Here is a 21,752-nt window from a genome sequence, read left to right as displayed (position 1 = left end):
TCAGACACAAGCACATGGTAATAAGAAGTTTACCACTCTCATAACCCACTGCTGATTTCCCCTGTGCAGTATTCTTTATGGTATTTAGCATTATATAATTTGGACCAAAGTAGGCAATGACAGATGCCAAATTTAAAGCTCTTCACTGCCAGGCACATTGCCAAATAAAATAAAGAAATGTAATCCCAGAAAACCCAATTACCTAGATCTATCATACGGATAGATCTACTTATATCCATCCCATTTAACACATATACAGCTGAGAGACTTCTTATATAAATATGAGTATACTGTAATGAGCTATTGCAGTCAAAGTAATTTCAGGAACAAAATAACCCACTGACTGTACAAAAATGCCTGACAAATACTGAAAAGTCTCTTGATTAACAAATCTCTTTTTTAATTGAAGTATAGTTGATTTACAATGTTGTGTTAGTTTCTGGTATACAGCAAAGTGATTCAATTTCATATATATATATACATATATATATACACACACACACACACACACACACACACACATAAATATATGTTCTTGTTCAGATTCTTTTCCCTTATAGGTTATTACAAAATATTGGGTATAAGTTCCCTGTGCTATACAGTAGATCCTTGTTGTCTATCTATTTTCTATGTAGTGGTTTAACAAATCATTTTGTTTGTTTTCCTTTTACTAAAGAATGTACATTGTAAACAAAACAAAGGAAGTTATTCTCTTTCTGAATTTGCCAGAATAGACAGTGGAGCTGCTGTCTGGTTGCGACACTCTTGTATGGCATGTAGAATCTTATTATCAAAGCAAGAGAATCTGAAAAGGAAGAAAGTACAATAGATATATGGATGATCTACTCCCTCTGTAATCCAGCAGACCCATGCAACACAATATTTTACTGTTTTAGTAATCATTAAAACTATTAAACCAGTGAATTATTGTGTTGGTGTTGGGGAAAATGTGCTCTGCTACACAATGGCCTCACTTTAAGAAGCTGGTTTTGAATCTGAAATAGCAAGAAAGCATTTTTCTATCTTTTTTCTATTCCATGACTTAACAGGAACAGAAAATGAAGGATGAGCTGTGAAATCTAAACTCTGTAATTTTCATTCTAACGTAAATTTTATCCTCGCTGTGCTTTAGGTTTTCATTCACACACACACACACACACACACACACACACACACACACAGGTGAAAGTGCCAAAGCAAAGTTTTAGGATGCAACAGACTTGTTTCATGAAGACAATCATGTACTCGTTGATGAAGAACACAAGCAGAGTTTTCATACAACAGTCTTGTTACTTGAAAGAGCATTTACATAAGTGAAGTCATGAAATTAGTTACTGGAAGCATTTAAACATAAATATAAATTTAATCTCTTTTCTGTTTAAGATGTTTCATAGAGTACTCCTGCATGGATTGGGTTGTTGGACTAAATGGTTTTCAGTGTCCCTTTTAGCTCAAGTGTTTATGTCAATGTTTTGTGGTACAAGATGACCATTAGCTTGCCTTTCTATGAAAAGAACTAAACAGTAAGGGCTGGTCAGAGAGTTAATCAGTAGACTAGAGTGAGCAAGAGGCCATGAAGCAATGATAGCCCATTCCCACCATTCCCTGAAAAAGGAAGATGGTGGCTATAATGGAAGGTTACTATGGAAACTGGGAAATGCAGTTGGTGGATGAGAAAGTTAAGAACAAACTTTGCTTGGAATGAGTTACGGGTGAGTAGGACTCTCACTTTTCTTCAAGTCCTAAATTAAATCAAGAAGGGAGTTCACTTTCCCAGGATCCTTTTTATAGGACTTCATATAGAAAGAGAGGCATAAAAAGAAAATATGAAGAGCTCATGCACAAAGAAATAAAACTGCACTATAATATAATTTTAATAGCACACCACCCCTTTGTCTAAAGGCTTAATGTTTTATTAGTGCTGTACCATCCTCTTAGGGTAGACAATAGTCTTCCATTATAAATTTTAACTGCTTTGTTTCTGTTAATATTTTAAGCAGAGAGAGTATGTAGTAAAGAAAAGAAGACCTAGAAATAGGAAAACTAATATACATAATAGTGCTCAACGACTAATTCCACTTCATTCTCTACTATTAACTATTTGTGAGACTGCTGAGTTTCACTTTTGAGATTCACTTTTCTCATCTATATTTTGAGGGGATTGGTTGGGAACAATTGTTAAAATGTTTCCAGGTCTTAAATTACATACTCAGCAGCAGTTTAGATAGACCAGGTTGTCTATCTAAAGGCTAGATAGACTAAAGAATATCTGATATTTATTTACTGAAAAATTCCTGGCTCTTTTCAGAACCCTTAAGTGTAATATTTTTATGCATACTTTTTTCTGTGGGTTAGAAGTATGGGCTTGAATCTTAGAGGCTGACTACAAAATATTCTTCTTTGCTTTTGTTTCCTCACTTGAAACCCTGATTCCTGATGCACAGGATCATAAATCTCTTCCTTTTGTCTAAGTGCTGTGAAAGAGAGATAAGATACATGGTTTTGTGAGGGCAAACAACAGGACTTGACCTAAGCATTTGGGTAAGGATAGGGCAGGTCAAGGGGGGGCTTCTCTGAGGATGTGATGCCTGAATTAACCTCTGAAAGAAGAACAGGGCTTAATGAAGTTAAAATGGTAGGGAACAGTCCTAACGTGGAAGGAAATATAGAGGGAATGAAAGAAGGTCAGGTTGGCTGAACTAGACATAAAAGGAGAAAGCTGACATGAAGTGATGCTGGAGAGGTAAGCAGGGACTGTGGAGTGCCTTGCGTGCCAGGTAAGGAATTTTGTGTTTACCCTAAGAGTCACAGAAAACTACTGGTAGTAGGAACACAACCAGATTTACATTTGGGAATGATCATTCTGCTTTGAACGTAGTTTGTGTATAAGGGGGCAGGAGGAAGAGGGTGACTGCAGGGAGATCGGTTAGGTACTTATTGCAATAATCCAGGTGAGAGATACAAGGACTTTGGACCAGTGTGATGATATCAGAGATATAGAAAATTGGACAGATTTGAGAACTGTTTAGGGAGTATATGCACTATTGGTGTTGGATGGCTGTGAATGGTCTTAAGGATGAGTCCCCAATTTCTAACTCACCATAGCTCAAAAGTGAATAGATGATGTTAGCATACTTTGAGACAGGGAACATAGGCGAGAAAAGACATAAATACACCTTCTGTTTCTAGCAATAAAGATAGTAAGGAAGCTAAATCATACTGTTCAACATAAGCAATCAAATTTTAACCAAGAAAGCATGTCTAAAACGGAAGAAGAGATTTCCAAGACAATGAATGTTTATTACTTGTGACTTCCCAAACTATACCAAAGATATTCTTTATACTTTTTGAAAGTTATAGCATTTCCCCCTTTCCCTGTAGAATTCAGGAGAGACAATAGGAAGAAAATATTGTAACATGAGAAACACTATGGAATCCAACCATCTGTCTAGACTTGTATGGTTCATTGTTAGGCATAACAGAGGCTGGAGCCCAGGAAATTTTCCTTCAGGCAACAGTCCCGCTGGAAATTTTGGTCAGCTTCATTTATGAAAGAATCATTTTCAATTTTAACACATATTGATTTTTGCCCCCCTGAACTGTGATGCTCTGTGAGCTACACATTATTTCTAAATTGGAAAATGGATGTTTCCCAATATTTTTTATAATTTATGAATTATTGTTTTCTATTTTAACGTCCCCCATATATTTTTTCTTTAAAAATCAAATAGAAAGAGACCAGAAAAAGCAAACAAACATGCAAACAGATAACTCTAGAATAAGTTAGAATCATATACTCTAAGGCACACATGCACACACATAGCCAAATGGTTATTTGTTCATACACTCTGTGTTTGATTTTGGCATATGAATACTTTAGTTCTATTGATGACTAAGAATTTAGCTGAGTAGCTGATTTATAGAATAACTGGCAAGTCAGCCATCATTAGAAAGAAGCATATCAGTGGATTATTCAAAGCCCCGTTTCTTTTGGCATTTGTGTTTAAGTTTTTTTCTCTGGACAATCAGTATACTTATTAGCGGGTAAATTAGGGAAAATAAAAGAACTCCAAAGGTATTCCATGGTCTACTGGCTGTCACCTTTGTAATAAATGACCAGCCAACTAGTGAGAATCCTTAGGCTTGAAGATGTGGGGAAGCATAAAGAGGTAAAAGAGATGACTCCTACTGTCAAGAAGTTTACAATGTAATTAGAGGAATCAGACATAAATATATTAAAAATGAACTATTCAAAGCATATCACACATGATTGTATTCTAAATGCTCTATTTAAATTATCTTTGTTGGAACTTAATTAATGGTTGGTTAAACTTATAAGCAAGTTTACAGAGCTCATTTAATTCATATGCACATGAATAATTATACTGAAAGTACTTTTTCATCTACATTCAAAATTATGTATCATATTGTTTTTAGGAGAAAATATATTCTGGTCTCCCACAGAGAACAACAAAAATAAGTTTCTCTAATCAGGCCCCAGCAATGACAATCCAGCCTTTCCCACCATTTCACCCTCTTCTGAGCAACACCACACATCAACTCTGACCATACTACCTCTTGAACTGATTGGTGGTCGAAATGGGTAAATAAAAGGAGAAAAAGAAATCTGATTGGAGAGTAATACAACTGTGCAGCTTGGTTAGATACGTTTGGGTGACAGCCATTTGTTAGCATTTTAAAACTGCATGAAAAGGGAGAAGAAGAAGGCAACTTCTAAGCCACCAAAAACCTAAAGGGTAGACTTCTCTTTCTAGCAGTATGGAAGACTATATGCTCTGACCAACATTCCTTCTGAAAACAACTAAAAATGCTGGAAAAGCGTGTTAAAATATCTCAAATATATCAATGAAATGGCAAAAAAGGAAGGACTACTCAGAAGACAAAAAGCAAGTAAAAGCTGGAACCCAGAAAGTTAACACAGAGGCTAGCGTTTGCCTTGAGTGTATTTGCCAAACATTGTGAGTTGAAACTGGTTTTCACTATTTTGGAATATGGGAGGATAGGAAATAAAACCAAAGGCCTACCCAGGAGGGAAGTAAAAGAGGAGACTCCCCCCTGCATAAAACTGAGATCCTAAAAGGTTGCATTTTTAGTGCAGGGGTGAGCTAAAAATATATTCTCATCTTCTTCCCCTACCTGCCAGGAAAATTTTCTGTGGCAAAACATGCTGCTTCAAGGAGGAGAACAAAATTTTTTCCCTTGCAAATTTGAAGGCACAGGTCTGCAAAACCTCTGTCTGATAATAATTATTTTTTAATAGATTTTATTTGCTTATTTATTTATTTGTTTATTTATTTATTTATGGCTGTGTTGGGTGTTCATTGCCGCACGTGAGCTTTCTCTAGTTGCAGCAAGTGGGGGCTACTCTTTGTTGTGGTGCACGGGCTTCTCATTGTGGTGTCTTCTCCACTCTTGCTGTGGAGCATGGGCTCTAGGCTCATGGGCTTCAGTAGTTGTGGCACGTGGGCTCAGTAGTTGTGGCTTGTGGGCTCTAGAGCGCAGGCTCAGTAGTTGTGGTGCACGGGCTTAGTTGCTCTGCAGCATGTGGGATCATCCTGGACCAGGGCGTGAACCCGTGTCCCCTGCATTGGCAGCCGGATTCTTAACCACTGTGCCACCAGGGAAGCCCCATCTAGCTGATAATTATTTTTAAATAAACTATTTACAAATGAGCCCAGGTTGGTGGTTTTCTCAGGCAACTGGTGGAATGAAACATAATCTTCTATAAAGGAATCTGATTCCAATCCAAGTTTCAAAGACTGTCACCTATTAAATACCAAGAAATATGAGCTCCTGGTCAAAGCTCACAAAATGCCTATGATAAAAAGAAACAATGAATAAAAGAAGAAACAATAGATAGTAAAATTAGACCTACAAAAGACTATAGATAATGGAATTATCAGATATATACTACAAAATATACATGTTTAAAGAACTGAAAGAGTAATGTTGAGTGTATGAGTAAAGAGCAAGAAACTATAAAAAGGGACAAGCGTATTGAAAAAGAATCAAATACAATTTCTACAAACAAAAAACATAATAAAAATTTTAAATTCAGGGCATTAGATATATTTGATAAAATATTAGCTCTGGCTAAAAGACAATTTTTGAAATGAAAAATACATCAGAACACATCACCTAGAATGCAACAGAAAAAGACAAAGGCATGAAAAATACAAGAGAGATTAAGAAACACAGAGGACTGATGGAAAAGCTCTAACATATATTCAGAGTCCTAGATGGAAAGAAGCTGAGGAAGCAGAAGAAATTTGGAGAGATAATGACTAACAACTTTTAGACCAGGAGAAAGACAATAACCAAAATTCCCATAATACTCAAGCAGGATAAATTAATAAAAATTCATACCTAGAAATATTACAGTGAAACTAGGTAGCACAAAAGACATAGAGAAGATCTTTAAAATGGCCAGAGAGAAAAGACAGATTACCTTCAAAGGAATAACAATGAATTTATAGATAGCTACCTAAAAGCAAGAGTGGAAACTAGAAGACAGTGAAAAGATAGCTTTAATATGGTAGAAGGGGAAGCCATGCAAAATAAAAGTATTTAAAAATAAACATCAACAGTTCCAAACATACCTCTATAGTATGTACTTTAGATAAAAGGAAAGTGGTCACAGATGAAAGGCTTGAGATTCAAGGAGAAGTAATAATCATAAAAGTGGTAAGTTACTGGCTAAGTATAAACAAACATTGATTGTATAACGCTACAAAAACAATGTCTGTCTTGTGGATGAAAAAAATAGAACAATACACATACAAACACCAACAGCATATATGTCAGGAGGAAAGTGACTGACATTAAAGTTTTCTAAGATCCTTGAGTTGGTCAGGAGGAGTGGAGACATTAACTTTAGACTATGATAAAATGTCTAAGATAATCCATAAAAAATTAAAATAAAACATATAACTTTGAAACTAGTAAAAGGAAAAAAAATGAAAAAAATCAATCTAAAAGAAGGCAAGAAAAAAAGAAAATCAAGAAATATACTTCTAAATGAGGCACAGGTCAAAGAAGTCACTATTATGGAAATTAGAAAATATTATAATGGAATGATAAATACTACATATAGAAATGGAATTCAGTCAAAGTGGAACATAAACATATCAATGCTTCCAATAAATACACATGGGTTAAATACTACAATAAAATGATAATGATACACTAGATTAAAAAATAGCTACATGGATTTAGGTAAGCATAAGAATATGGAAAGGTTAAAAGTAGTAGATGAAAAAAGATATAGAAAAATACTAACTAAAAGGAAGCTGATGTAGCTGTATTAATATCAGATAAAACAGACTTTAACACAAAAAGCATTAGAACCGATGAAAAGGTCACTTCACAATGATACATAGTTCAGCTCACCAGAAAGGTATAGCAATGATAACTTTGCATATATCTAGTAGCATAACTTCAATATATATGAAACAAAAATTGAAAGAATCATACAGAAAAATAAGCAAATACATAATAATAGCGGGAAAATTTAACACACCTCTCTTAGAAACTAACATATTAAGCAAATGAAAGTCAGAAATGATATAATTGATTTGATCAACAGAATTAACAAACAGATCTAATAGATATTTATGAAACAGCACATTCAACAGTAGCAGAATACATATTATTTTGAAGCATACCTGAAACATTTACAAGAATTTAACACCTGCTGTGACATAAAAGAAATCTCAACAAATTTCAAAGGATTAATATCAAACAGATGACATGAACTAAATAACAAAAGAGAGGAGGGCCCTGAACCAAGATGGCGGAGTAGAAGGACGTGCTCTGGATCCCTCTTGTGAGAACACCAGGATCACAACTAGCTGCTGGACAATCACGACAGGATGACACTGGAACTCACCAAAAAAGATACCCCACATCCAAAGACAAAGGAGAAGCCACAGTGAGACAGTAGGAGGGGTGCAATCACAGCAAAATCAAACCCCATAACTGCTGGGTGGGTGACTCACAGACTGGAGAACACTTATACCACAGAAGTCCACTCACTGGAGTGAAGGTTCTGAGCCCCACGTCAGGCTTCCGAAACTGGGAGTCCAGCAACGGGAGGAGGAATTCCTAGAGAATCAGACTTTGAAGGCTAGTGGGATTTGATTGCAGGACTTTGACAGGACTGGGGGAAACAGAGACTCCAATCTTGGAGGGCACACACAAAGTAGTGTGTACATTGGGACCCAGGGGAAGGAGCAGTGACCCCAGGGGAGACTGAACCAGACCAACCTGCTAGTGTTGGAGGGTCTCCTGCAGAGGCAGGCAGTGGCTGTGGCTCACCGTGGGGACAAGGACACTGGCAGCAGAAGTTCTGGGAAGTACTCCTTGGTGTGAGCCCTCCCAGAGTCCGCCATTAGCCCCAACAAAGAGCCCGGATAGGCTCCAGGGTTGGGTTGCCTCAGGCCAAACAACCAACAGGGAGGGAACCCAGCTCCAGCCATCAGCAGTCAAGCAGATTAAAGTTTTACTGAGCTCTGCCCACCAGAGTGACAGTCAGCTCTACCCACCACCAATGCCTCCCATCCGGAAACTTGCACAAGCCTCTTAGTTACCCTCATCCACCAGAGGGCAAACAGCAGAAGCAAGAACTACAATCCTGCAGCCTGTGGAACAAAAACCACATTCACAGAAAGATGGACAAGATGAAAAGGCAGAGAGCTATGTACCAGACGAACGAACAAGATAAAACCCAAGAAAAACAACTAAATGAAGTGGAGATAGGCAACCTTCCAGAAAAAGAATTCAGAATAATGATAGTGAAGATGATCCAGGACCTCGGAAAATGAATGGAGGCAAAGATCGAGAAGATGCCAGAAATGTTTAACAAAGACCTAGAAGAATTAAAGAACAAACAAACAGAGATGCACAATACGATAACTGAAATGAAAACTACACTAGAAGGTATCAATAGCAGAATAACTGAGGCAGAAGAATGGATAAGTGACCTGGAAGACAGAATGGTGGAATTCACTGCTGCAGAACAGAAGAAAAAAGAATGAAAAGAAATGAAGACAGCCTAAGAGACCTCTGGGACAACATTAAATGCAATAATATTCACATTACAGGGGTCGCAGAAGGAGAAGAGAGAGAGAAAGGACCCGAGAAAATATTTTAAGAGATTATAATTGAAAACTCTGTCATACAGAGTGAAGTAAGTCAGAAAGAGAAAGACAAATACCATATGCTAACACATATATATGGAATTTAAGAAAAAAAAATGTCATGAAGAACCTAGGGGTAAAACAGGAATAAAGACACAGGCCTACTTGAGAATGGACTTGAGGATATGGGAAGGGGGAAGGGTAAGCTGTGACAAAGCGAAAGAGAGGCATGGACATATATACAGTACCAGACGTAAGGTAGATAGATAGTGGGAAGCAGCTGCATAGCACAGGGAGATCAGCTCAGTGCTTTGTGACCGCCTGGAGGGGTGGGATAGGGAGGGTGGGAGGGAGGGAGATGCAAGAGGGAAGGGATGTGGGAACAGATGTATATGTATGACTGACTCACTTTGTTATAAAGCAGAAACTAATTAAAAAAGAAAGAGATTATAATTGAAAACTTCCCCTAACTTGGGAAAGGAAATAGCCACCCAAGTCCAGGAAGTGCAGTGAGTCCCATACAGGATAAACCTAAGGAGAAACACACTGAAACACACAGAAATCAAACTGGCAAAAATTAAAGACAAAGAAAAATTCTTGAAAGCAGCAAGGGAAAAAGGACAAATAACATACAAGGGAACTCCCATAAGGTTAACAGCTGATTTCTCAGGAGAAACTCTACAAGACAGAAGGGAGTGGCATGATACACTTAAAGTGATGAAAGGGAAGAACCTACAACCAAGATTACTCTACTTGGCAAGGATTTCATTCAGATTCGATGGAGAAATCAAAAGCTTTACAGACAAGCAAAAGCTAACGGAATTCAGCACCACCAAACCAGCTCTACAACACATGCTAAAGGAACTTCTCTAAGTGGGAAACACAAGAGAAGAAAAGGACCTACAAAAACAAACCCAAAACAATTAAGAAAATGGTCATAGGAACATACATATCGATAATTACCTTAAACGTGAATGGATTAAATGCTCCAACCAAAAGACACAGGCTTGCTGAATGGATACAAAAACAAGACCCATCTATGTGCTGTCTACAAGAGGCCCACTTCAGACCTAGGGACACATACAGACTGAAACTGAGGGGATGGAAAAAGATATTCCATGCAAATGGAAATCAAAAGAAAGCTGGAGTGGCAATACTCATATCAGAAAAAATGGACTTTAAAATAAAGAATGTTAAAAGAGACAAGGAAGGACACTAAATAATGATCAAGGGATCAATCCAAGAAGAAGATATAACAATTATAAATACATATGCACCCAACATAGGAGCACCTCAATACATAAGGAAACTGCTAACAGCTATAAAAGAGGAAATCGACAGTAACACAGTAATAGTGGGGGACTTTAACACCTCACTTACGCCAGTGGACAGACCATCCAAACAGAAAATTAATAAGGAAACACAAGCTTTAAATGACACAATAGACCAGGTAGATTGAATTGATATTTATAGGACATTCCATCCAAAACCAGCAGATTACACTTTCTTCTCAAGGGCGCACAGAACATTCTCCAGGATAGATCACATCTTGGGTCACAAATCAAGCCTCAGTAGATTTAAGAAAATTGAAATCATATCAAGCATCTTTTCTGACCACAACACGATGAGATTAGAAATGAATTACAAAAAAAAAAAACCGTAAAAAACACAAACACAAGGAGGCTAAACAATACGTTACTAAATAACCAAGAGATCACTGAAGGAACCAAAGAGGAAATCAAAAAATACCTAGAGACAAATGACAATGAAAACACAACGATCCGGGCTTCCCTGGTGGCGCAGTGGTTGAGAGTCCGCCTGCCGATTCAGGGGACGCGGGTTCGTGCCCCGGTACGGGAAGATCCCACATGCCGCGGAGCAGCTGGGCCTGTGAGCCATGGCTGCTGAGCCTGCGCGTACAGAGCCTGTGCTCCGCAACGCGAGAGGCCACAACAGTGAGAGGCCCGTGCACCGCAAAAAAAAACAAAAACAAAAAAACACAACGATCAAAAAACCTATGGGATGCAGCAAAAGCAGTTCTAAGAGGGAAGTTTATAGCTATACAAGCCCACCTCAAGAAACAAGAAAAATCTCAAGGAAACAATCTAATCTTACACCTAAAGGAACTAGAGAAAGAAAACAAACAAAACCCAAAGTTAGCAGAAGGAAAGAAATCATAAAGATCAGAGCAGAAATAAATGAAATAGAAACGAAGAAAACAAGAGCAAAGATCAATAAAACTAAAAGCTGGCTCTTTGAGAAGATAAACAAAATTGATAAACCATTAGCCAGACTCATCAAGAAGAAGAGAAGGAGGACTCAAATCAATAAAATTAGAAATGAAAAAGGAGAAGTTACAACAGACACTGCAGAAATACAAAGCATCCTAAGAGACTACTACAAGCAGCTCTATGCCAATAAAATGGACAACCTGGAAGAAATGGAGAAATTCTTAGAAAGGTATAACCTTCCAAGACTGAACCAGGAAGAAATAGAAAATATGAATAGACCAATCACAAGGAATGAAATAGAAACTGTGATTAAAAATCTTCCAACAAACAAAAGTCCAGGAACAGATAGCTTCACAGGGCAATTCTATCAAACATTTAGAGAAGAGCTAACACCCATCCTTCTCATACTCTTCCAAAAAATTGCAGAGGAAGAAACATTCCCAAACTCATTCTACGAGGCCACCATCACCCTGATACCAAAACCAGACAAAGATACTACAAAACAAGAAAATGACAGACCAATATCACTGATGAATATAGATGCAAAAATCCTCAACAAAATACTAGCAAACAGAATCCAACAATACGTTAAAAGGATCATACACCATGATCAAGTGGGATTTATCCCAGGGATGCAAGGATTCTTCAATATACGCAAATCAATCAATGTGATACACCATATTAACAAATTGAAGAATATAAACCATATGACCATCTCAATAGATGCAGAAAAAGCTTTTGACAAAATTCAATACCCATTTATGACAAAAACTCTCCAGAAAGTGGGCATAGAGGGAAACTACCTCAACATAATAAAGGCCATATAAGACAAACCCACAGCAAGCATCATTCTCATTGGTGAAAAACTGAAAGCATTTCCTCTAAGATCAGGAACAAGACAAGGATGTCCACTGTCACCCCTATTATTCAACATAGTTTTGGAAGTCCTAGCCATGGCAATCAGAGAAGAAAAAGAAAGTAAAGGAATACACATTGGAAAAGAAGAAGTAAAACTGTCACTCTTTGCAGATGACATGATACTCTACATAGAGAATCCTAAAGATGCCACCAAAAAACGACTAGAGCTAATCAATGAATTTGGTAAAGTTGCAGGATACAAACTTAATGCACAGAAATCTCTTGCATTCCTATACACTAACAATGAAAGATCAGAAAGAGAAATTAAGGAAACACTCCCATTTACCACTGCAACAAAAAGAATTAAATACCTAGGAATAAACCTACCTAGGGAGACAAAAGACCTGTAGGCAGAAAACTGTAAGACACTGATGAAAGAAATTAAAGATGACACCAACAGATGGAGAGATATACCATGTTCCTGGATTGGAAGAATGAATATTTTCAAAATGACTATACTACACAAAACAATCTACAGATTCAATGCAATCCCTACCAAATTACCAATGGCATTTTTTATGGAACTAGAACAAAAAAATCTTAAAATTTGTATGGAGACACAAAAGACCCTGAATAGCCACAGCAGTCTTGAGGTGTAAAACGGAGCTGGAGGAATCAGACCCCCTGATTTCAGACTATACTACAAAGCTACAGTAATCAAGACAATATGGTCCTGGCAGAGAAACAGAAGCACAGGTCAATGGAACAAGATAGAAAGCCCAGAGATAAACCCACGCACCTATGGTCAACTAATCTACAACAAAGGAGGCAAGGCTAGACAATGGAGAAAAGACAGTCTCTTCAATAAGTGGTGCTGGGAAAACTGGACAGCTACACGTAAAAGAATGAAATTAGAACACGCCCTAACACCACACACAAAAATAAACTCAAAATGGATAAGAGACCTAAATGTAAGACCAGACACTATAAAACTCTTAGAGGAAAATATAGGAAGAACACTGTTCGATATAAATCACAGCAAGATCTTTTTTGATCCACCTCCTAGAGTAATGGAAATAAATACAAAAATAAACAAATGGGACCTAATGAAACTTCAAAGCTTTTGAACAGCAAAGGAAACCATAAACAACACTAAAAGACAACTCTCAGAGTGGGAGAAAATATTTGCAAAGGAATCAACAGACAAAGGATTAATCTTCAAAATATATAAACAGCTCATGCAGCTCAATATCAAAAGAAAAAACCACCCAGTCCAAAAATGGGCAGAAGACCTAAATAGACATTTCTCCAAAGAAGATATACAGATGGCCAAGAGGCACATGAAAAGCTGCTCAGCATCACTAATTATTAGAGAAATGCAAATCAAAACTACAATGAGTAGTTAACCAGTTAACACCAGTTAGACCATTCTAACACCATTCTAACACCAGTTAGAATGGGCATCATTGGAAAATCTACAAACAACAAATGCTGGAGAGGGTGTGGAGGAAAGGGAACCCTCTTGCACTGCTGGTGGGAATGTAAATTGATACAGCCACTATGGAGAACAGTATGGAGGTTCCTTAAAAAACCAAAAATAGAATTACCATATGATCCAGCAATCCCACTACTGGGCATATACCCAGAGAAAACCATAATTCAAAAAGACACATGCACCCCAATGTTCATTGCAGCACTATTTACAATAGCCAGGTAATGGAAGCAACCTAAATGCCCATCGACAGACGAATGGATAAAGAAGATGTAGTTAATATATACTATGGTATATTACTCAGCCATAAAAAGGAACGAAATTGGGTCATTTGTTGAGATGTGGATGGATCTAGAGACTGCCGTACAGAGTGAAGTTAGTCAGAAAGAGAAAAACAAATATCGTATATTGACGTGTATATGTGGAACCTAGAAAAATGGTACAGATGAACCGGTTTGCAGGGCAGGAATTGAGACGCAGATGTACAGAACAAACATATGGACACCAAGGGGGGAAAGCCGCGGCGGCGGTGGTGGTGGTGGTGGTGGTGGTGGTGGTGTGATGAATTCGGCAATTGGGATTGACATGTATACACTGATGTGTATAAAACTGATGACTAATAAGAAGCTGCTGTATAAAAAAATAAATAAAATTTAAAAATTAAGAAAAAAAGGGCTTCCCTGGTGGCGCAGTGGTTGAGAGTCCGCCTGCCAATGCAGGGTACATGGGTTGGTGCCCCGGTCTGTGAAAATCCCACATGCCGCGGAGTGGCTAGGCCCGTGAGCTATGGCCGCTGAGCCTGAGCGTTTGGAGCCTGTGCTCCGCAACGGGAGAGGCCACAGCAGTGAGAGGCCTGTGTACTGCAAAAAAAAAAAAAAAAAAAAAAAAAAATTAAGAAAAAAAAATCATACAGATGACAGTGTATGGCCAAAATTCTATTAAGTTGGTAATCAATAATGAAAAGATGACTAGATAAAAACCCTTATATAGATGAAAATTAAGAAATATGCTTCTAAATAACTCATAGTTCAAAGAAGTTATCATTATGAAAATTAGAAAATATTAAAATGGAATGATAAGCACTACATATCAAAAAGTGTAGAATTCGGTCAAAGTGCAATGTTGAAGGACATTTATAGCCCAAATGCTTATAACAGAGAAAGAAAGAATTATGAAAAATTAATGAGTTAAGCTTATATAATCAAAACTAAGGAAATGAATAGAAAAAGTAAACTAAAAGAAAGTAGAGGAAAGAAAATAAAGAGCAGAAATTAATGAAATAAAAAAACAATAGGAAGATCAAGAAAATAAAATTCTTTCAAAAGACCAATGAAATTGACAAATTACCAGTAAACTTGATTGGGCAAATAAATCCAATCTTATGCAAAATATTTTTAAAATCAGCAACAAATGGCTAGAAAACACAATTTAATAAAATTTACCATTTACAATGGCATAAAATATGTAAGTTATAATAAAAACAATATATGTGTATATATAAAGTACCTAAGAATAATTCTAACAATAAATATGCAAGACATTTAGAGAGAAATTATAAAACTTACTTCATTGAAAGATATTAATGAAAATCTAAATACGTGAGGAGATACCCCATGTTAGTGCCATGGAAAACTCAATATTATCAAGACATCAATTTCACCAAGTTAATCTAAATTATTAATGCAATTCCAAGCAAAACAAACAGCTCTGTGTGTGCTTGTCTTTGTGTGCATCCTCACAAAATGGTTCTAAAATTTATGTGGGAGAACAAAGTTCAAGAATAATCAAGATACTCCTAGTGAAAAATAACAAGGGAGGAGAGGGGGTGTCACACCAGATGTCAGTAATTAATACAAAATGACATTAAATGATACAAAAATTACTGGCACTAGGATAGACCAAATGGATCTTCTAAATTACATCAGGAGTCCAGCAAAGGGCCCACGTACATATGAAAACTTGATTTATTACAGAGCTCAATACGTGACACTGAGCTAATTGTTATTTTTAAAATCAATATAGGGACTTCCCTGGTGGCACAGTTGTTAAGAATCCGCCTGCCAATGCAGGGGACACGGGTTCGAGCTCTGGTCCAAGAAGATCTCACATGCCGCAGAGCAACTAAGCCCGTGCATCACAACTACTGAGCCTGTGCTCTAGAGCCCGCGTACCACAACTACTGAAGCCCACATTCTTAGAGCCCGTGCTCCGCCGCAAGAGAAGCCACTGCACTGAGAGGCCCGTGCACCGCAACGAAGAGTAGCCCCCGCTCACCGCAACTAGAGAAAGCCTGCACGCAGCAACTAAGACCCAACATAGCCAAAAATAAATAAATAAATATTTTGAAAAAATAAAATAAAATCAATACAATTCACAGACCAAAAAGTGAAAGACAAAACCATGCAACTTCTAAAAGAGAATACCTAAAAGAGAGTATCTTTATGAGTTTTTGTTAGGAAAGAATTTCTTAAACACTTGCAAAAAAATGCAAATTATAAAGGAAAAGACATATATTTAATTAACTGGAAAGATGAGTTTCTGATTAGTAAAAAGTCATCAAAAAAGAAAGTGAAAAGTGAAGTCACAAACTGGGAGAAAGTATTTGTAAAATATGTAACTGACAAAAGATTTCTATCCAGAATGTGTAAAGAATTCCTATAAACCAGTGAGAAAAGGACTAACTACATAGTAGAAAAAGAATGAGCAAAATAATTGAATGAAACTTCACACAAGTAAACATGAATGGCCAATCAACTTATGAAAAGTGTCCAACCTCATTAGTAATTTGGAAATATATATTCAAACCACAATGAGAAAACATTCACAACTTCTTGATTGGAAAAAAATTGTAACTTGGATAACAGTTGTCAAGAACAGTCAGTATTAGTTACTCCCATCCACGACTGTTTGGTATTATCCAGTAAAATCAAAGATGCACACACACTATGACCCAGTGTCACTCTTAGGCATATACTCTAGGGAAGCTCCTGGACCTGTGTCAAGAGGACATGTGTAAGAATATCCACAGTGACAGCTTGTAATAGTAAACAAACCAAAGGAAACAATCTGAATGTCCATCAATATCGGAGAATGAATTAGAAAACTGAAGTACAGTTATACACTGGAATAGAATAAGCAAATGAACGAATTATAGTTACATACAACATGGATGAATCTTAGAAATAAAAAAGGAAGTCACAGATGAATACATGCATAAAATTTATAAACATTCACAGCTAAACAACATACATAGGATACAAATATATAAGGTAAAATTACAAACAAAAGGGAACAATAAACTAAAAATTAAGAATAGTGGGGACTTCCCTGGCGGTCCAGTGGTTGAGACTTCGCCTTCTAATGCCAGTGGGGGTACAGGTTCAATCCCTGGTCGGGGAGCTAAGATCCCACAAGATCTCGCGGCCAAAAAACCAAAACATACAACAGAAGCAATATTGTAACAAATTCAACAAGGACTTAAAAAAAAAAAGAATAGTGGATTTACTGAGGGAAGAGTGAAGAAGATGGGAGGTAGGTATACGGACACAGGAGATTTCAAAGAAAGTGATAGGTTCTTTTACTTAAATTGGTTGTTTGATCTCTGGGTATTCACTGTGTTCTGTGTATATTACACCTATTTTACAATTTTTTGATATCTATTTGACATTTAATGAAAAAATTAAAAATAATAAAATGGAAACCCAAGTCTAGGAATATTGCATAGGTCATAAGTCAGTTCCCACCCACAGGGATGGAGCCAGTGATTCCACTGAAAGACAGTAAAAGACATAGGATTTCAGAGCAGGGAGGGGCACTTGCACAGGGATTTTTCAAGGGTAGGATTTGGAATAGTTGAAGAGAAGATAAGGAAAGAAATCTAGTTGGGGAATGAAGTGAGCAGAGACTTCAAGGAAGAGATCCTCCTCTTGTGTTGGGAAGTCATGAGTATGCATAGGCTACTGAAGTAACTGATGAGACAGGCAGCTTGAACCATTAGTTTAACAAACACTAGATTGCCCAGAAATTCAATTTATCTTTCACTCCATTTATAAAGAAAATGGAGTGTGCTGTGATTTAAAAAAAAAAAAAGTGAAATAGATTTTAGAAAATTCTATAAGTGAAAATGAAGTTCTTTGCTATGGCTTTTTTATATCAAGATTTCCAGCCTGAGGGCCACACCTTGTTAAAATGGGAGACTGGAGGCCAAAACTGCCTCTTCCCTCTTTCTCTCTTGCTAATGTGCCCCACCCTCTCCAGTTCCCTGCAGCTGAATGTGTTTATCAAACTTGACTGCACAGGAAAGTGCAATGAGAGTGTTCCGGGTCACAAACGGGTTACCTGCCGGCCCCAGGAAGAAAGAAGAGGAAAAAGAAAAAGCCACAGTTGCAGGGTCTGTTGCTCATACTCTCCGGCTACAGTTACCTACTTCATCAGCCATGGTGACATCTGATGAACTATTAGCCTAGCCCCCATGGCTAGAAGAGCGACATCTCAGGTCAAGGTGAGTCAGGCCTGCCATCTGGTCCTGCTCAGGGCTCCTGTGCTTATGACTACCAAATGGTCCTGCTAGGAGAGTTTTCTTTGTATTTCTGCACCCCAAAGAAGAGAAGAGCACTCCCATATACTGACTCCATCATGTCCCCAAATCCAGAGCTGCCATGATACTGGGAGCCATTTGCAGAGTAGGAAAAAATTTTTTTAATTAACTAATTCATTTATTTTTATTTTTGACTGCATTGTGTCTTCAATGCTGCATGCGGGCTTTCTCTAGTTGCTGCGAGCAGGGGCTACTCTTCATTGTGGTGCGTGGGCCTCTCGTCGCGGTGGCTTCTCTTGTTGCGGAGCAGGGGCTCTAGGTGTGCAGGCTTCAGTAGCTGTGGCACGCGGGCTATGTAGTTGTGGTTTGCGGGCTCTAGAGCGCAGGCTCAGTAGTTGTGGTGCACGGGCTTAGCTGCTCCCCGGCATGTGGGATCTTCCCGGACCAGGGCTTGAAGCCATGTCCCCTACGCTGGCAGGCGGATTCTTAACCACTGCACCACCAGGGATGTCCCGGAAAAGTGATTTTTATAAACTTTGGAGGGCCTTCAATCTGAGGCATATCCTCTGGGAAGCAGATATTGTCTACCCAAACTCTAGGTAAAGAATTTGAGTCATGAAGAGGGGGTGAAGAGGCAGAAGGAGGTCGAGTAATTGCCCAAAGCCCCAAGCAGAGATCAGGTAAGAATTCAGGGTTCTGACTTGTCCTCAAAACACACCTGCTCCCTTTTAAACAGACATTAGAGTTCTGGAGATAAACTCAGCAAGTGTAATTTGCTAGAAGAGAAACAGTTTTCTTTTAAAAGAGAAATTTCTTTAAAAGAAGAAATGGAGTAGTCTGTGCTGTGGGGGATGAAGCAACTGAAATGCTCTGTTTATTCCTACAGAGTCAGAATGGCAAAGCTGCTGGAAGTCTCCGGGGACGGAATAGGAGGAAAGTCCAGGTGATGGTGTGGTATGTATACGGAAATGGCATGAAGCATACCGTGATATAAAATTGCCAGGGCTATGAAGCATTATATACTTTTGATGAGGCCAGCAAATGCGAGGATTAAGGTTAATTCTGCAACAAAATATGTTCAAATCTGTTATCTATAATTCCCACCGCCAAGAGAGTTATTTTGCAAATAACCATGTAGATTTTGAAGTTAGAGATAGCCCACAAAGGAGCAGTCTGTATTGGAGAAAAGGGATGAGGGGGCTCTGAAACTGTTGCAGCAGAAAAATGAAGGTATTGAAATGAAGAACTGCAGTTTCACTGTGTAGGTCTTCAATAGGCAGCCAAGTGAAGCACTTGTTCTTTGCAGTCAGAGTTCTTGGGTTGCAATTTCAGTTCTGCTACTTGCTAGCTGAGCAGACTTAGGCAAATCATGTCTCAGTTTCCTCATCTCTAAAAAAGGGGTAGTAATAGGACCAATCTCCCAGAGTGTTAAAAGGATCAATTGAGTAAATATTTGTAAAATATGAAGAACATTATCTAGCATGTAATAAGTGCTTTGTAGGTATCAGTTACTGTTATAAATAAAGTTTTCAAGAAATAAAGTTTTATTTTTAAAGGGTCACCCAGTTTCTCCTTAGTTTACCTTTTTTTTTTTTTTTCGGATTTGGTTTCCTTGTTGGCTTCATTAGCATTTATGGGTTGGAGAAAGAAAATTGCTTGGCTATGCAAAGTCTTCAGGTTCTTGATATTTTTCCCAGTATAAAGCCATGTAATAAATGGGATTATCACCTAAATAATTCTCCAGGTCCACATTCAATTAATGAATAGACATGCTGTTAGAGAATTGAAATATTATGACCAGTCAGACATCTTCAGGAGGAAAGATGTGAGTTTTATTTGCTTTAAAAAAAACCTCTTAAACCCAGCCAACTTGGTTTAATCAGCTGTCTGAAGTGTCAGAAAAGTGAGTCCTGAAGTGGCTAAGGGAACAAGCATCCACTGGATTACAGATCAGACAGAAACACCCCCAGCCCCTCATCTTCTTCTTTGCTCTGAGACACATGCAAAGCTCTTTATTTATTTTATACTTGAAATGTCAAAGGCGCCTGGGGGTGGGCCTCTGGACCGGGGATTGGCAGACCACACTCCTGGGCAGACATAATAAAAGTCCACCATGGGGCCGTGTGATTCACACAGCGTGTGCATGTCACCAGCAACCGATGGGTCTTGGCAGGGAGCCTCCTTCTGGCCTGGGAACAAGTACGTACTTGTGTTTCCTCCAGTGACAAGTGACTGTGATGGAGAACCACTCAGATATCCACACAGTATGAGGGCCCAGAGGCAAAAATATCGTTCAGTGGGGCAAACATCTACACACCAAACTACTTCAACATGGTGACAACCAAGTAGAGCCTGGAGGCAAGGGGCTCTGTAGGACAAAGAGTTTACAGCAGAATTTTACTAATTCTGTATGATGGTAAAGGAAAAAGAAGTGTCTAAAAAGGAAAGATAGCACATTTAATTTGGGGGGTATTTATCTCTTGAGGTAGGCATCCCACCGCATATGCAAACACACAGAGTCCTCAACGTGGCTCATCTTAGCCAAAAAGGCTCAAGTAGAAAATCAGACCTACTCTGTTCTCTCTGTACCTGCGGAGAACCCCAAGGCCCTCACTTCATCAGGCTGACTTGGAAAATGAGTACAGTTTTAGAATTTCAGGATTCTATGCTTTCTATAAAAGTTCTGCTACTCAGTAAAATGCCGCTCAGTCACGGAGCAAATGCTCTCAGTGTGTTAAATCACCTGATTTGGGGGATAACTTGATTGTTTTTGAGCCACTCCACTCACTTTCTTTGGTAGTTCCTCAAGTGGAAGAACTCTCATTTTCTCTTTTCTTTAATAAAGAGGATAGAGATCTGAGACTTGGTGTTAATTCTATTCTTTACTTTTAGCTAATGAAGGAATATTTGCCAGTACAGAATTAACAGTGATACAGAAAATTTTTAAAAAATGAGAAAATCAAAAAAGGCAAGTGAAACACACTAGCTTTTTACACAATCTATTACTGGCAAAAAAGTTTTGTTTCCTAGTGTTTCCTTAATGCTTGGCTTTAATAGCTAACTTAGAGGTTTAAAATATAAAATAATACATACTGACTGTATTTGCAAACTGTTTAATGGTAGTTAAGCCTTTATTGAGTATCCATTATATACTGTACTTCAAACTTTTAAAGGTTACCAAGAAACAGAATAAACATTTCCAACCCTCAAAGACAAACTTATTGGGGAAGTAAAATGAGTATATAATTCAACTTACAAAAAATTCCAAAATTTAGACAAGTTGGAGAACTTATTCTATACTTCCAACTATTATAGAAGAAAAGGCATTTCATATTACACCTTGACAAAAGGAAATAGAAGAACTGGATTGATAGTTTTACTTTTATAACATTACAGTGAGGAAGGTAGCAAGTAATATGGTGTCAATTTGAAAGTAAAGTCAGAAGTTTAGTGATCTGTCCAAGTTCAGTGGCAAT

The 21,752-nt window shown here is 37.8% G+C and overlaps 1 protein-coding gene across 9 annotated transcripts in view; it reads right to left on the bottom strand.

Annotated features, from left to right (window-relative positions):
• Nucleotides 1-21,752, bottom strand: part of ALPK1 (alpha kinase 1) — a 134,428-nt gene that overhangs the window by 60,689 nt on the left and 51,987 nt on the right. The window lies entirely within an intron of this gene.

The sequence above is a fragment of the Mesoplodon bidens genome (assembly GCF_964165515.1).
Source record: "Mesoplodon bidens genome assembly, chromosome: 1".
NCBI lineage: Eukaryota > Metazoa > Chordata > Mammalia > Artiodactyla > Ziphiidae > Mesoplodon > Mesoplodon bidens.
This window is presented reverse-complemented; position numbering and strand designations above follow the sequence as displayed.